This window comes from Solanum lycopersicum, chromosome 5 (assembly GCF_036512215.1).
Source record: "Solanum lycopersicum chromosome 5, SLM_r2.1".
NCBI lineage: Eukaryota > Viridiplantae > Streptophyta > Magnoliopsida > Solanales > Solanaceae > Solanum > Solanum lycopersicum.
In genome coordinates, this window is record NC_090804.1 from 8596140 (window position 1) to 8614664 (window position 18525).

The following is an 18525-nucleotide window of genomic DNA, read 5'->3' on the forward strand; positions in this document are numbered from 1 at the left end:
CTATTATTCCCCAACTCCTTGCGGAGTGTACAGTAAAGATTCCACAAAGAAATTTAGTGGAAGACATATCTCCAAAAATTTCTTTGGCATACACAAGAAATTAAGAAAATCACTTAATTCTTGTAAATTGGTCCCTATATGAGTAAAATAGACTCTAAAAATTATGCATACTGATCCCCCAACTTCCTATGAAGGGTTCCATAAGGATTTCGCAAAGAAATCGTCTGTAAGTCATCTGTAAATTGCCCCTATAAATGCGCAAAATAGACTCTAAAAATTATGAGATTGTACGTGCTGCTCCCTAAATCTCTACGGGGGTTGTACAAAAATTTCACAAAGAAGTCATCTGGAAGCCATATCACCAAAATATTTTTGGGCTAATACACATGAAAAATTGATATAATTGTCAAATTCTTGTAAATTGCCCCCCAAAATGCCCAAAATAAACTCCAAATATTGTGAGACTGTATGTTGTCCTCCCTGAACTCCCTATGACGGGTTCAATAAAGGTTTCACAAAAAAATCATTCGGAAGTCATATCACCTGAATATTCTTGGCCTAACACATACAAAAAAATTAAAAAAAAAATCACTTAGTCCCTAAAATGGACTCTAATAATTGTGAGAATGAAGGTATCGCTCCCCAACTCCCTGCGGAGGGTTTCATAATGCTTTCCAAATAAATCGCCCACAAGCTACATCACTAAAATATTCATGGGTTTATACACACTAAAAACTGAGAAAATTGCCTAAATCCTATTAATTGGCCCCTAAATGTCTAAAATGGATTCTAATAATTGTGATATTGTACAGACTACTCCTCCAACTCCCTACAGACGGATCATTAAAGGTTTTCATATATGTATCATTTTTTTGATAAACTTTAAATGTGAATAGAACCGACCGATACAAAACCCTAGGCGAATCTAGCATATAGTTTAGGTAAAAATGCATCGCATTTGATTTTACATTGATAGGTTTAAATAAGTTCTATCTTAGCTCGAAGGAAAAAACAATCCAAATCAAACTCTCCCAAAGAATATGATCAAATAAATTTAACAATTCAAGTCTTGGCAACATAATTTTTATTTAAACTAGGGTGTTATTGCTTAAAAAAGAAATATATTTATTGGAGCCTCAAGGGTAGCTTAGTCATTCAACAATTCATTAAAAATGCCTTGTTTTGGAACCAACATAACTTTCATACATCCCAAAATTAACACTCACCATATTTTTTGCCTCTATATATACAAGAGGATGTGAAATTCATTTGTTTGTTTAAGTTTAAGCCGCCAACAATTCACAACAATGGCCTCTTTAACCTCTGAGTTTCTCAATTTCATTGTTTTCCGCTATCTCTTTGAATCAGGCAATTTAATTCTCATCTTCAAAATCTGTTATATCTATCCAATTTTAATTGATGTTGTGTTTCTATTCTGAAATTCCCATGAATCCGAGTTTGAAAACTGGATCCTCATTCTGCACAAGGTAGGGATTTAGGTTTGCGTACACACCAACCCTGGATATGTTGTTGTTGTTAGATGATGTTAAATTCTGTAAAGTAAACATTTTTTCTCTATCTAAACATGTTGTTGTTGTTAGATGATGTTAAATTCTGTAAAGTAAACATTTTTTCTGTATCGAAAACATGTTGTTGTTAGATGATGTTAAATTTTGCAAAGTAGACATTTTTTTGGTATCGAAAACATGTTGTTGTTGTTAGACATGTTAAAATTCTGCAAAGTAAACATTTTATCTGTATCGAAAACATGTTGTTGTTAGAAATGTTAAAATTCTGCAAAGTAAACATTTTTTCTGTATCGAAAACATAATGTTGTTGTTTGCTAGGTTTGATCCACTAGAATAATAAATTTTGAATTCAGGAAATTGAATGTTATTGTTATTACCAAATTTAAATATCTCATTTAAATTTCGTATCTGTCTCTCCATTTTTAGATAGGAGTAAATAAACTTAACAACTCTTGCCCATGAGGAAGTAAATTTTGATCGTGATGGACTATACTGATTCAGCATTTGCTTTTGGGTAGTATATATCTAATCCGCCTACTGATTTTGCTGATATATTTTTTCAAGATTCACACATGCAACATTTACTTTTGAATACGAGGCAGGGCTCAATACGAGCACGATCGATGGACATCTAGTTCCTCCTGGTGGTCTTGTTCAATAAGTACAAAAAGGGATTCAGTATCTTGAACTGGAAACCAATTTCAGCAATGTAAGGCAAATATTTATATGAAGTTTAGTTCTTTTTACTACTCTGTACTAACCAATATAACTACGGAATGCATGATAATACCGATATGAATGAAGACTTCAAGCTTCTAGAGCCTATGGATCTCATTACAAAGAGTGTAGATGAGCTGCGGAAAATAATAAAAGAGAAACAGCACAAGGAAAAAGAGCGTGAACATGACAGCGAAAGGAGCGATGTAATGGTCTTGGAAGGACACACATCTGAGGTTCGCTATGATTTCTCAATAGGTGTGATCTTCTGTTTTCTGTCTGATATATTAACGTTACAATTCTCTTTTGTTTCAATACTCTTACTAGGTTTTTGCCTGTGCTTGGAGTCCAGAAGGGTCACTGCTTGCATCTGGGTAAGCATTTGTAGCATTTCTTTCTTTTTTGCTCTCGTATATAGATCAACTGATGTTCATATTCATGTCGATTATATCTAACCATGTGTAATAACACGTTAGGTGTGGAGATGCGACTGCTAGAATATGGACCATCGGAGATGGTCCATTTAATTTTACTATCCCAAATGTTTTGGTTTTGAACCATTTGGACAGTCAAGCAACTGAGGAAAACAAGGATGTTACATCACTTGACTGGAATGTGAGTTTTTTTTATACTGCTTGTTTTGGGGTGACTTTTGTTGATCTATACTTTTCTGGTGGACTTTCTAAAATTAGACTGCATTGCTTGTAGTTACATCTTTAATTTTCTTGTTATTATTTGATCTTGTGTTTATGACTTTTTGTTGTACAGAGAGAGGTTACTCTGCTTGCGACAGGTTCTTACGATGGCCAAGCAAGAATCTGGAAACAATCTGTAAGGGGCATGGAGGAAAAACTTGTTTTGAAGATTGAATGTATAAATTATCAGTGTTTTTTGTGTCTTGTTTTCTCTTACTGACTTTTCTTATAGGGGAATTGGTTTGTACTCTTAACAAACATAAAGGGCCAATCATGTCTTTGAAGTGGAACAAGAAAGGTAATTATCTCCTTAGCGGTAGTATTGATACAACTGCCGTTGTTTGGAATGTGAAGTCTGGAGAATCAAAGCAGCAATTTGGATTTCATTCAGGTGTTCTGTTGCCTCAATGATTATTTATAATTTACCTCATATCTGATCAAGGATAGATTTTGTTTTGTTTTGTTTTGCTTATGTTCATACGACCCCGTGTAAGTCAATTGCTTGATGTTGCTTGGCAAAACAATGATTCTTTCGCGACCAGCTCCGCTGATCGCATGATATATGATTGTAAAGTTGGAGAGAACAAACCAGTCAAAAAGTTCTCAGGACATCAGGTGTCAACTGAAGCTTAGCTTGTTATGATTGATTCCAACGTTGATGTGTCCATTGGGAATAGTCTTAAAGGGTTGTTTACTTTGCCATTGCAGAATGAAATCAATGCTATCAATTGGGACCCCTCAGGTTCTTTGCTGGCTTCATGCTCTGATGATACCACAGTTAAGGTATTTCCTATATTGTCCTTCTAAAGGTTAGGCGCATGTCACATTTCGAACCGTGAAGCATACATAAGCTTGGTATTTTTTAAATGGGATAAGGTAGAGAGGCGGTGCGATGTGCCACTAGCCCTCGAGGATTTTTTGTCAATAATTTATTGTTTTTGTGCAGATATGGAGCATGAAACAGGATGTCTGATTGCATGATTTCCGAGAAAATAGCAAAGTATCTATTTTTTGTTCTTTATTTTTCTTTGTTGATTCGTTTAATCAAATCAGACATCAACTGCTGACTTTTATGTTTTTGTTAGGAGATATATACCATCAAATGGAGTCCAACTGGCGCTGGTACGAGCAATCCGAATCAACAGTTGTTGCTGGCAAGGTATGCTATCTATTGCTACGGTCATATTTACAGTATTATTTCACATGTGGTGGTAGCACAAGGTTCTTGATTGAGATTATTGATTTTGTTTTATTGTGTGTATGTGTAGTGCTTCATTTGTCACTACCGTGAAGCTATGGGATGTTCACCATGGGTGTCTTCTTCACAGCTTCAACGGTCACAGGTAACGGATGTTAACTTATTATGTCTACTTGGAACAGACACAGGAGATAGTAAGGAACTCTTAATAAATTTACACTTATTTAACTATCAAATGGTAGGCTCGAGTATTATGGGGTTTGATTACTAGTACTCAGTTGAACTATCAATATGTGTACGTGTGTATCTTTCTTTTAGTTCATCAAATCTTTGTATCGTTCTTGTTTAATGTTTTTGGTTATTACTAAGTAGGTTCTGTTCAATTTTTGAATTCAGGGAACCTGTTTACTCTATTGCATTTAGTCCGGATGGTGAGTACTTGGCAAGTGGATCAGTGGACAAATGCATGAATATATGGTCGGTGAAGGAGGCCAAGCTTGTAAGAACGTACGATGGTGATGGCAGCATTTTTGAAGTGTGTTGGAACAAGGAAGGCAACAAGGTTGCATCTTGTTTCGCAAACAAGAAGGTCTGTGTCTTTGATCTGCGGTTGTAGATCAGGTTGAGGAAGCAATGTGAAACTCTGCCTTTTAGATAACCTTTTTGTTGGTTTCACGTAGTGTCCGGTTAACCAGATTGGGACCCGACTAAATCGTTATGGCATTGATCTAAACTTAAAGGATTGTTTAATCTGGTTTGCAAACATATTATGTTGGATTATAATAATATAGTATCTTACTTTAGTTTCATGCATGTTCCTATCTTCTATATATTTAATTTATATGAAAACATAAGCAGAAGTCTTTTTTTCAAAATGTAAATTGAATGTGTCTAATTAAAATTCTTTATAGAAGTTGAGGTGTTCAATTAAAATAAAACTTAGTTCGAGTGTCTTAATAAATATCTTGACAAATTGAACAAGTTGACTGTGTGTTTATCCTTCTTTTTCTAACCCAACAATAAGAACATTATAAAGAAAAAAAGTTTTCCCGTATATAGTTACCTAATACTTGTTGTTGATAGAAGGATAGCAAGTATTTCCTGAAATTAGTTGAGATGTGTACAAGTTAACATTTTAGTCATTTTTTTTCTTTCTATTACTTCGAAAGTGGCTACTTTAGCTTCAGCCACTCGAATTTTTGATATTCCTTTTTATTTCTCATCAAACGAATGGAATCACTACAATTATTTTTAAAAACAATGGAAATCTCTTAATTCTTGTAAACTTCCCCCTAAATGCACTGGACTCTAAAAATTTTGAGATTGTACGTACTGCTCCCTAAATCTCTATGGAGGGGTTCTTTAAAGATTTCACAAAGAAGTCATCTGGAAGTCATACACCAAAATATTTTTGGGCTAATACACATGAAATATGGAGATAATTGTCAAATTCTTGTAAATTTCTCCCCTAAATGCCCAAAATAAACTCTAAAAATTGTGAGATTGTATGTTGTCCTCCTCGAACTCCCTACGAAGGGTTCTTTAAAGGTTTCACAAAAAAATCATTTGGAAGTCATATCTCCAAAATATTCTTAGGCTAACACATAGAAAAAAAATTAAAAATAACTGGATCCGGTAAATTTGCCCTTGAATGCACAAAATGAACTATAAAAATTGTGAGAATGTATGTATTGCTCCCCAACTCCCTAGAGAAGGTTTCATAATTCTTTCCAAAGAAATCGTTTGAAAGAAATATCACTAAAATATTCATGCGCTTATACACATTAAAAACTGAGAAAATTGTCTAAATCCTATTAATTGGCCCCTAAATGTCTAAAATGGACTCTAATAATTGTGATATTGTACATATTGTTCCCTCTACTCCCCATGGAGGTTTCTGTAAAGATTCCGTAAAGAAATCATCCGGAAGACAAATCACAAAATATTCATGATCTAATACACACATAAAAAAACTATGGAAACCGCTTAGTTCCTGTAAATTGCCCCTCTAAATGCGCAAAATGGACTCTAAAAATTATGAGATTGTACGTAGTGCTCTCTAAATCTCTACGGAGGGTTCTATAAAAATTTCACAAAGAAGTCATCTGGAAGCCATATCACCAAAATATTTTTGGGCTAATACACATGAAAAATTGAGATAATAGTCAAATTCTTGTAAATTTCCCTCCTAAATGCCCAAAATAAACTCTAAAAATTGTGAGACTATATGTTGCCCTCCCAAACTCCCTACGAAGGGTTCTGTAAATGTTTCACAAAAAAATCATTTGTAAGTCATATCACCCATATATTCTTGGCCTAACACATACAAAAAATTTAAAAAAATCACAGTCCCTGTAAATTGGCCCTTGAATGCCCAAAATGGACTCTGAAAATTGTGAGAATGCAGGTATCGCTCCCCAACTCCCTACGGAGAGTTTCATAATGCTTTCCAAAGAAATCACTCGTAAGCTATGTCACTAAAATATTCATGGGTTTATACACACTAAAAATTGAGAAAATTGCCTAAATCCTATTTATAAACCCCTAAATGTCTAAAATGGATTCTAATTATTGTGAGACTGTACAGACTACTCCAACTCCCTGCAGATGGTTCATTAAAGGTTTTCATATATGTATTGTATGTGGTATATTTATTGATAAACTTTAAATGTGAACCGAACCGACCGATACAAAACCCTAGGGGAATCTAGCATATAGCTTAGGTAAAAATGCATCCCCACTTGATTTTTACATTGATAGGTTTTAATAAGTTCTATCTTAGCTCGAAGGAAAGAACAATTGAAATCAGACTCTTCCATAGAATTTGAATAAATAAATTTAATAATTCAAGTCTTGGCAACATAATTTTTATTTAAATCAAGGTGTTATTGAATAAATAAATTTAAAAATTCAAGTCATTCAACAATTCATTCAAAATGCCTTTTTTGGAACCAACATAACATTTCATACATCCCAAAATTCACACACCATATTTTTTGCCTTTATATATATGAGAGGATGTAATAGTAAATCGGGGTGTTATTGTTTTAAAAAGAAAATATATTTATTGGAGTCAGAAGGGTAGTTTAGTCATTCAACAATTCATTGAAAATGCCTTTTTTGGAACCAACATAACGTTTCATACATCCCAAAAAATTCACACTTACCCTAATTCTTGCCTTTATATATATGAAAGGATGGACACTTTCATTTTAAGCCGCCAACAATTCACAACAATGGCCTCTTTAACCTCTGAGTTCCTCAATTTCATTGTTTTCCGCTATCTCTTTGAATCAGGTAATTTAATTCTCATCTTCAGAACATGTTATATCTATCCAATTTTAATTGATGTGTTTCTATTGTGGAATTCCCATGAATCCGAGTTTGAAAACTGGATCCTCTATCTGCACAAGGTAGGGATTTAGGTTTGCGTACACACCAACCCCTGGATATATTGTTCTTGTTAGATGATGTTAAATTCTGCAACGTAAACATTTTTTCTCTATCTAAACATGTTGTTGCTTTTAGATGATGTTAAATTCATCAAAGTAAACATTTTTTCTGTATCGAAAACATGTTGTTGTTAGATGATGTTAAATTCTGCAAAGTAGACATTTTTCTTAATCGAAAACATGTTGTTGTTAGAAATGTTAAAATTCTGCAAAGTAAACATTATTTCTGTATCGAAAATGTGTTGTTGTTGTTTGCTAGGTTTTATCCACTAGAATAATAAATTTTTGAATTTAGTAAATTGAATGTGTTGTTATTACCAAATTTAAACATCTAATTTAAATTTTATATATGTATCTCCATTTTTAGATAGGATTAAATAAATTTAACTTTCAACTCTTGCCCATGAGGAAGTAAATTTGATCATGATGGACTAGTACGGATTCAGGATTCACACATTCAGCTTTTGCTTTTGGATAGTATATATCTAATCGGTCTACTGGTTTTGGTGATATATTTTTTCAGGATTCAAACATCCAACATTTACTTTTGGATACGAGGATAGGATCAATAGGAGCACTACTGATGGATATCTAGTTCCTATTAATGCGCTTATTAACCTTGTGCAAAAGATTATTCAGTACCTTGAGCTGGAAACTAATTTGAGCAATGTAAGGCATACATTTCTCAAGTTGGTTTCCAACTCAAGATACTAAAGACCCTTTTGTACAATTTTAATCAGCGCATTGATGGGAACGAGATGACCATCTATTGTGCTCCTATTGAGCCCTGCCTCGTATCCAAAAGTAAATGTTGAAGGAGTGAATCCTGAAAAATTATATCAGCAAACCAGTAGACTGATTAGAGGCCAAGATTGTAAAAACTTATAACGGCGATGGAGGCATTTTTGAAGTGTGTTGGAACAAAGAAGGCTGCAAGGTTAAAGCTTGTTTCGCAAACAAGGTCTGTGTGTTTGATATGCGATTGTAGACGTTAAGGAGTACCTCAAAAGAACTTGGGAACTGAAATTTTTTCATTTTAGTTAATTTATGCGCTTATTTGGACATATGGTTGGTATCATATTTTCTTTCATTGTTTTATCAATCCTATAGAGGTTTTTTCGGCTTAATACATAATTAACTTGTCAAAATATTCCATTTAGACCTTCGATCTACATCATGCATCAATGGAACATGCCTAATTTAAATATCTAAATAGAATAATCTGACTTGGTTATAAAGTTGGTATTAAGCCTGTTTTTTTATGACAGAATATTTATGGCCTAGCAACTAAGAAAAACTAAAAAAATTGTCTAATTTCTGTAAATTTTGCCACAAAATGGACTCTAAAAATTGCGACACTATGTGTATTGCTCTCACAACTTCCTACGGAGGATTTCGTAAAGGTTTCACAAAGAAATAGTTTGAAAGTCATATCACTAAAATATTCATGGATGTTACACAGGAAAAACTGAAAAATCACCTAATTTCTATAAATTGACCCCTAATTTTCAAAAATGAATTCTAAGAAAACTGTGAGATTTTACCTATTATTCCCCAACTCCTTGCGGAGTGTACAGTAAAGATTCCACAAAGAAATTTAGTGGAAGACATATCTCCAAAAAATTCTTTGGCGTACACAAGTAATTAAGAAAATCGCTTAATTCTTGTAAATTGGTCCCTATATGAGTAAAATAGACTCTAAAAATTGTGCGTACTGATCCCCCAACTCCCTATGAAGGTTTCCATAAGGATTTCGCAATGAAATCGTCTGTAAGTCATATCGCAAAAATATTTATGGACTAATTGAGAGAATCGCCTAATTCTTGTAAATTTGCCCCTTAATGTCCAAAATGGACTCGGATAATTGTAATATTGTGCATATTGTTCCCTTGACTCCCAATGAAGGGTTCTGTAAATATTTCTTAAAGAAATCATCCGGAAGATATATCACCAAATATTCATGAGCTAATACACAAAAACTATGGAAATCGCTTAATTCCTGCAAATTACCCCTCTAAATGCGCAAAATGGACTCTAAAAATTATGAGTTCTACGTACTTCTCCATAAATCTTTACTGAGGGTTCTATAAAGATTTCACAAAGAAGTCATCTGGAAGACATATCACCAAAATATTTATGGGCTAATACACATGAAAAATTGAGATAATCACCCAATTCTTGTAAATTGACCCCCGAAAAGCCCAAAATAAACTCTAAAAATTGTGAGATTGTATGTTGTCCTCCCCTAACATCCTACGAATGATTCTATAAAGGTTTCACAAAAAAATCATTTGAAAGTCATACCACCCAAATATTCTTGGCCTAACACACACGAAAAAGTAAAAAAAATCTTTGAATTCCTACAAATTAGCGCCTGGATGCCCAAAATGGACTCTAAAAATTGTGAGAATGTAGGTATTTCTCCCCAACTCCATACGGAGGGTTTTGTAATTCTTTGCAATGAAATCGCCCAGAAGTTATATCACTAAAATATTCATGGGCTTATACACACTATAAATTGAGAAAATCGCCTAAATCCTATTAATTGGTCCCTAAAATCTAAAATGGATTCTAATAATTGTGAGACTGTACATATTGCTCCTCCAACTCCCTACAGATGGTTCATTAAAGGTTTTCATATATGTATTATATGTGGTATATTTATTGATAAATTTTAAATGTAATTCGAACCGACCGACACAAAACTCTAGGCGAATCTAGCATATAGCTTAGGAAAAAATGCATCCGCACTGGATTTATACATTGATAGGTTTTAATGAGTTATGCCTTAGCTCGAAGGAAAGAACAATTGAAATCAGACTCTCCCAAAGAATATGAATAAATAATTTTAACAATTCAAGTCTTGGCAACATAATTTTTATTTAAACCGGGGTGTTATTGTTATAAAAAGGAAATATATTTATTGGAGCCTAAAGGTAGCTTAGTCATTCAACAATTCATTCAAAATGCCTTTTTTGGAACCTACATAACCTTTCATACATCCCAAAAGATTCACACTTAACAATATTTTTTTGCCTCTAAATATATGAGAGGATGTCCTCTTTTAGTATATGCCGTCAACAATTCACAACAATGGCCTATTTATCTCTGAGTTCCTCATTTTCATTGTTTTACGCTACCTCAGTGAATCAGGTAATTTATATCTATCCAATTTTAATTGATATTGTATTTGTATTCTGAAATCCCTATGAATTCGAGTTCGATGACTAAATCCTCTATCTGCACAAAGTAGGGATTAAGGTTTGCATACACACCAACCTCTCCACAAACTCTTGGATATGTTGTTGTTGTTACATGGTGTTAAATTCTTCAAAGTACACATTTTTTTCTCTATCGAAAACATGTTGTTATTTACTAGGTTTGATTCATTCAGTAAATTGAATATGTTGTTATTACTATATTTAAACATCTCATTTGAATTTCGTATTTGTCACTCCATATATAGATAGGATTAAATATATATTTAACTTTCAACTCTTGCCCATGAGAAAGTAAAGTTGATCATGATGGACTAGTACCAATGTATGATTCACATTCAACATTTTCTTTTGGGTAGTATTCACCAAATCGGTCTACTGGTTTTGTTGATATATTTGTTCAGGATTCACATATTCAGCATTTACTTTTGGATACGAGCCAGGGATCAATAGGAGCACAATGGATGGACTTCTAGTTCCTCTAGGTGCTCTTATTCAATTTGTGCAAAAGGATATTTAGAATCTTGAAGTGGAAACTAATTTGAGCAATGTAACCCACACGTTGCTCAAATTTGTTTCCAGTTCAAGATATTGAATACCCTTTTGCACAAGTTCAACAAGAGCATCAAAAGGAACTAGATTTTTATCCATTGTGCTCTTATTGATCCTAGCCTCGTGTCCAAAAGTAAAGGTTGAATGTGCGAATCCTGAAAAAATATATCAGCAAACCGATGGACTGATTAGAGGCCAAGATTGAAAAAACTTATAACGGCGACAAAGGCATTTTTGAAGTGTGTTGGAACAAGGAAGGCTGCAAGGTTGCAGCTTATTTCGCAAACAAGAAGGTTTATGTTTTTGATGTGCGATTATAGACGTTGAAGAGTACTTCTAAAGGACTTGGGAACTGAAAATTTTTCATTTTAGTTGATTTATGCGCTTATTTGGACATATGGTGTAAGACTTTGTTTGGTATCATGCTTTCTTCCATTGCTTTATCAATCATATATAGGCTCTTTTCAGCTTAATACATAATTAACTTGTCAAAATATTCCATTTAACCTTCGATCTAAATCATGCTTCAATTGAACATGGCTAATTTGAATATCTAAAGATAATATTTTGACTTGCTTATAAAGTTGGTATCAAGCTTGTTTTTTATGACAATATATTTATGGGCCAGCAACCACGAAAAAGTTAAAAAAAAATCGTCTAATAACTGTAAATTTGCACCAAAAAGGACTCTAAAATTTTTTGATATTATACGTATTGCTCCCACAACTTCCTACGAAGGATTTCATAAAGGTTTCGCAAAGAAATAGTTCGAAAATCATATCATCAAAATATTCATGGGTTAACACACACGAAAAACTTAAAAGATCACCTAATTTCTATAAATTGACCTCTAAAATTCCAAAATGGATTCTAAGAAAATTGTGAGATTATATCTATTGTTCCCTCAACTCCTTGTGGAGGGTACTGTAAAGATTTTACAAAGAAATTTTCTGGAAGACATATCACCAAAATATTCTAGAGCACACACGAAAAATTATTTTTTATTCAAATAGTGTCAAATTCCAAAATAAAAGGAAAGGGATGCTTGTATGCACATTAGATTCGCTAACTCAATTGTAAAAATCGCTTAATTCCGATACATTGGCCTCTATTTGAGTAAAATAGACTCTAAAAATTGTGAGATTGTACATATTGATCCCTCAAATCCCTACGAAGGGTTACATAAAGATTTCGCAAAGAAACCGTCTGTAAGTTATATCACCAACATATTTAGGGGCTAACACATACAAAAAATTGAGAGAATCGCCTAATTCCTGTAAATTGGCCCCTTAATATCCAAAATAGACTCTAATAATTGTGATATTGTACATATTGTTCCATCAACTCCCCATGGAGGTTTCTGTAAATATTTTGCAAAGAAATCATCCAGAAGACAAATCAACAAAAAATTCTTGGGCTAATGCACACAATAAAAAAAAGGGAAAACGCACAAGTACCCTCTCAATCTATGCCGAAATCGCAGAGGCACACTTATACTATACTAAGGTCCTATTACCCCCTGAACTTATTTTATTAGTAATTTTCTACCACTTTTCGGCCTACGTGACACTAGTTTGAAAAAAAAGTCAACCAGCGTTGTGCCCACAAGATAATTCCACGTAGGCCGAAAAGGGTAGAAAATTACTTATAAAATAAGTTCAAGTGGGTAATAGGACCATCTTATAGAATAAGTCTGTCTCTGAGATTTCGAGCATAGGTTGAGAGGTACTTGTGCATTATCCCTAAAAAAAACTATGGAAATCGCTTAATTATTGTAAATTGCCACCTAAATGCGCAAAATGGACTCTAAAAATTATGAGATTGTATGTACTGCTCCCTAAATCCCCACAGAGGGTTCTATAAATATTTCACAAAAAGTCGTCTGGAAGCCATATCACCAAAATATTTTTGGACTAATACACATGAAAAATTGAGATGATCGCCCAATTCTTATAAATTGCGCCCCTAAAAGCCCAAAATAAACTCTAGAAATTGTGAGACTATATGTTGTCCTCCCAGAACTCCCTAGCCAGGATGCATGCCAGTTTCATACGACCAGACGAAGGGTTGTGTAAAGGTTTCATAAAAAAATCATTCGGAAGTCATATTACCCAAATATTCTTGGCCTAACACATACAAAAAATTAAAAACAAAATCACCTAATCCCTGTAAATTAGCCCTTGAATGCCCAAAATGGACTCTAATAATTGTGAGAATGCAGGTATTACTCCTCAACTCCCTACATAGGGTTTCATAATGCTTTCCAAAGAAATCGCCCGGAAGCTAAATCACTAAAATATTCATGGGTTTATAAAAACTAAAAACTGAGAAAATTGACTAAATCCTATTAATTGGCCCCTAAATGTCTAAAATGTATTTTAATAATTGTGAGACTATACAGATTGCTCCTCCAATTCCCTACAGATGGTACATTAAAGTTTTTCATATATGCATTATGTGTAGTATATTTAGTGATAAATTAAACTTCAAATGTGAATCAAATCGACCGATACAAAAACTTAGGAGAATCTAGCATATATCTTAGATAAAAATGCATCGCACTTGATGTTTTCATTAATAGGTTTTAATAAGATCTATCTTGGATCAAAGGAAAGAACAATCACAATCAGACTCTCCCAAAGAATATGAATATATAAATTAAACAATTCAAGTCTTGGCAACATAATTTTTATTTAAACCAGGGTGTTAATGTTTTAAGAAGGGAATCTATTTATTGGAGCCTGAAGGGTAGTTTAGTCATTCAATAATTCATTAAAAATTCCTTTTTTGGAACCAACATAACGTTTTCATACATCCCAAAAAATTCACTTATCCTAATTTTTTCCTCTATATATATGAGAGGATGGTCATTTTCATTTTAAGCCTCCAACAATTCACAACAATGGCCTCTTTAACCTCTGAGTTCCTCAATTTCATTGTTTTCTGCTATCTCTTTGAATCAGGTAATCTAATTATCATCTTCAGAACTTGTTATATCTATCCAATTTTAATTGATGTTGTGTTTCTATTCTGTAATTCCCATGAATCCGAGTTTGAAAACTGGATCCTCTATCTGCATAAGGTAGGGATTTAGGTTTGTGTACACACCAACCCCTGGATATGTTGTTGTTGTTAGATGATGTTAAATTCTGCAAAGTAAACATTTTTTCTCTATCTAAACATGTTGTTGCTGTTAGATGATGTTAAATTCTGCAAAGTAAATATTTTTTCTCTATCTAAACATGTTGTTGCTTTTAGATGATGTTAAATTCAGCAAAGTAAACATTTTTTCTGTATCGAAAACATGTTGTTGTTAGATGATGTTAAATTCTGCAAAGTAGACATTTTTTTGTATCGAAAAAATGTTGTTGTTGTTAGAAATGTTAAAATTCTGCAAAGTAAACATTTTTTCTGTATCGAAAATTTGTTGTTGTTTTTTCTAGGTTGTATCCTCTCTAATAATAAATTTTTGAATTCAGTAAATTGAATGTGTTGTTATTACCAAATTTAAACATCTCATTTAAATTTTATATATGTATCTCCATTTTTAGATAGGATTAAATAAATTTAACTTTCAACTCTTGCCCATGAGGAAGTAATTTGATCGTGATGGACTAGTACGGATTACGGATTCACACATTCAGCTTTTGCTTTTGGATAGTATATATCTAATCGGTCTATTGGTTTTGGTGATATATTTTTTCAGGATTCAAACATCCAACATTTACTTTTGGATACGAGGTTAGCATCAATAGGAGCACTACGGATGGACATCTAGTTCCAATTAATGCACTTATTAACCTTGTGCAAAAGGTTATTCAGTACCTTGAGCTGGAAACTAATTTAAGCAATGTAAGGCATACATTGCTCAAGTTGGATTCTAAGAAAATTGTGAGATTATATCTATTGTTCCCCCAACTCCTTGTGGAGTGTACTGTAAAGATTTTACAAAGAAATTTTCTGGAAGACATATCACCAAAATATTCTAGAGCACACACGAAAAAATATTTTTTATTCAAATAGTGTCAAATTCCAAAATAAAAGGAAAGGGATGCTTGTATGCACATTAGATTCGCTAACTCAATTGTAAAAATCGCTTAATTCCGATACATTGGCCTCTATTTGAGTAAAATAGACTCTAAAAATTGTGAGATTGTACATATTGATCCCTCAAATCCCTATGAAGGGTTACATAAAGATTTCGCAAAGAAACCGTCTTTAAGTTATATCACCAACATATTTAGGGGCTAACACATACAAAAAATTGAGAGAATCGCCTAATTCCTGTAAATTGGCCCCTTAATATCCAAAATAGACTCTAATAATTGTGATATTGTACATATTGTTCCATCAACTCCCCATGGAGGTTTCTGTAAATATTTTGCAAAGAAATCATCCAGAAGACAAATCAACAAAAAATTCTTGGGCTAACGCACACAATAAAAAAAGGGAAAACGCACAAGTACCCTCTCAATCTATGCCGAAATCACAGAGGCACACTTATACTATACTAAGGTCCTATTACCCCCTGAACTTATTTTATTAGTAATTTTCTACCACTTTTCGGCTTACGTTACACTAGCTTGAAAAAAAGTCAACCAGCGTTGTGCCCACAAGATAATGCCACGTAGGCCGAAAAGGGTAGAAAATTACTTATAAAATAAGTTCAAGGGGGTAATAGGACCTTCGTATAGAATAAGTCTTTATCTGAGATTTCAAGCCTAGGTTGAGAGGTACTTGTGCATTATCCCTAAAAAAAACTATGGAAATCGCTTAATAATTGTAAAGTGCCCCCTAAATGCGCAAAATGGACTCTAAAAATTATGAGATTCTATGTACTGCTCCCTAAATCCCCACAGAGGGTTCTATAAATATTTCACAAAAAGTCGTCTGGAAGCCATATCACCAAAATATTTTTGGGCTAATACACATGAAAAATTTAGATGATCGCCCAATTCTTGTAAATTGCGCCCCTAAAAGCCCTAAATAAACTCTAAAAATTGTGAGACTATATGTTGTCCTCCCAGAACTCCCTACGAAGGGTTGTGTAAAGGTTTCACAAAAAAATCATTCGGAAGTCATATTACCCAAATATTCTTGGCCTAACACATACAAAAAATTAAAAACAAAATCACCTAATCCCTGTAGATTAGCCCTTGAATGCCCAAAATGGACTCTAATAATTGTGAGAATGCAGGTATTACTCCTCAACTCCCTACGTAGGGTTTCATAATGCTTTCCAAAGAAATCGCCCAGAAGCTAAATCACTAAAATATTCATGGGTTTATAAAAACTAAAAACTGAGAAAATTGACTAAATCCTATTAATTGGCCCCTAAATGTCTAAAATGTATTTTAATAATTGTGAGACTATACAGATTGCTCCTCCAATTCCCTACAGATGGTACATTAAAGGTTTTCATATATGCATTATGTGTAGTATATTTATTGATAAATTAAACTTCAAATGTGAATCAAACCGACCAATACAAAAACTTAGGAGAATCTAGCATATAGCTTAGATAAAAATGCATCGCACTTGATGTTTTCATTAATAGGTTTTAATAAGTTCTATCTTGGATCAAAGGAAAGAACAATCACAATCAGACTCTCCCAAAGAATATGAATATATAAATTAAACAATTCAAGTCTTGGCAACATAATTTTTATTTAAACCAGGGTGTTATTGTTTTAAAAAGGGAATCTATTTATTGGATCCTGAAGGGTAGTTTAGTCATTCAATAATTCATTAAAAATGCCTTTTTTGGAACCAACATACCGTTTTCATACATCCCAAAAAATTCACTTACCCTAATTTTTTCCTCTATATATATGAGAGGATGGCAACTTTCATTTTAAGCAGCCAACAATTCACAACAATGGCCTCTTTAACCTCTGAGTTCCTCAATTTCATTGTTTTCTGCTATCTCTTTGAATCAGGTAATTTAATTCTCATCTTCAGAACTTGTTATATCTATCCAATTTTAATTGATGTTGTGTTTCTTTTCTGGAATTCCTATGAATCCGAGATTAAAAACTGGATCCTCTATCTGCACAAGGTAGGGATTTAGGTTTGCGTACACACCAACCCCTGGATATGTTGTTGTTGTTAGATGATGTTAAATTCTGCAAAGTAAACATTTTTTCTCTATCTAAACATGTTGTTGCTGTTAGATGATGTTAAATTCTGCAAAGTAAACATTTTTTCTCTATCTAAACATGTTGTTGCTGTTAGATGATGTTAAATTCTGCAAAGTAAACATTTTATCTGTATCAAAAACATGTTGTTGTTAGATTATGTTAAATTCTGCAATGTAGACATTTTTTTGTATCGAAAACATGTTGTTGTTGTTAGAAATGTTAAAATTCTGCAAAGTAAACATTTTTTCTGTATCGAAAGTTTGTTGTCGTGTTTGCTAGGTTGTATCCTCTCTAATAATAAATTTTTGAATTCAGTAAATTGAATGTGTTGTTATTACCAAATTTAAACATCTCATTTAAATTTTATATATGTATCTCCATTTTTAGATAGGATTAAATAAATTTAACTTTCAACTCTTGCCCATGAGGAAGTAATTTGATCGTGATGGACTAGTACGGATTCAGGATTCACACATTCAGCTTTTGCTTTTGGATAGTATATATCTAATCGGTCTACTGGTTTTGGTGATATATTTTTTCAGGATTCAAACATCCAACATTTACTTTTGGATACGAGGTTAGCATCAATAGGAGCACTACAGATGGACATCTAGTTCCTATTAATGCACTTATTAACCTTGTGCAAAAGGTTATTCAGTACCTTGAGATGGAAACTAATTTAAGCAATGTAAGGCATACATTGCTCAAGTTGGTTTCCAACTAAAGATACTGAAGACCATTTTGCACAATTTTAATCAGTGCATTGATGGGAACCAGATGACCATCTATTGTGCTCCTATTGAGCCCTGCCTCGTATCCAAAAGTAAATGTTGAATGAGTGAATCCTGATAAAATATATCAGCAAACCAGTAGACTGATTAGAGGCCAAGATTGTAAAAACTTATAACGGCGATGGAGGCATTTTTGAAGTGTGTTGGAACAAAGAAGGCTGCAAGGTTAAAGCTTGTTTCGTAAACAAGGTCTGTGTGTTTGATATGCGATTGTAGACGTAGAGGAGTACTTC

General features: G+C 33.2%; 1 pseudogene; it reads left to right on the forward strand.

The window, feature by feature from the left end:
* Positions 1-2339: 2339 nt before the first annotated feature.
* Positions 2340-4846, forward strand: LOC101254203 (WD40 repeat-containing protein HOS15-like; annotated as a pseudogene).
* The last annotated feature ends 13679 nt before the right edge of the window (positions 4847-18525 follow it).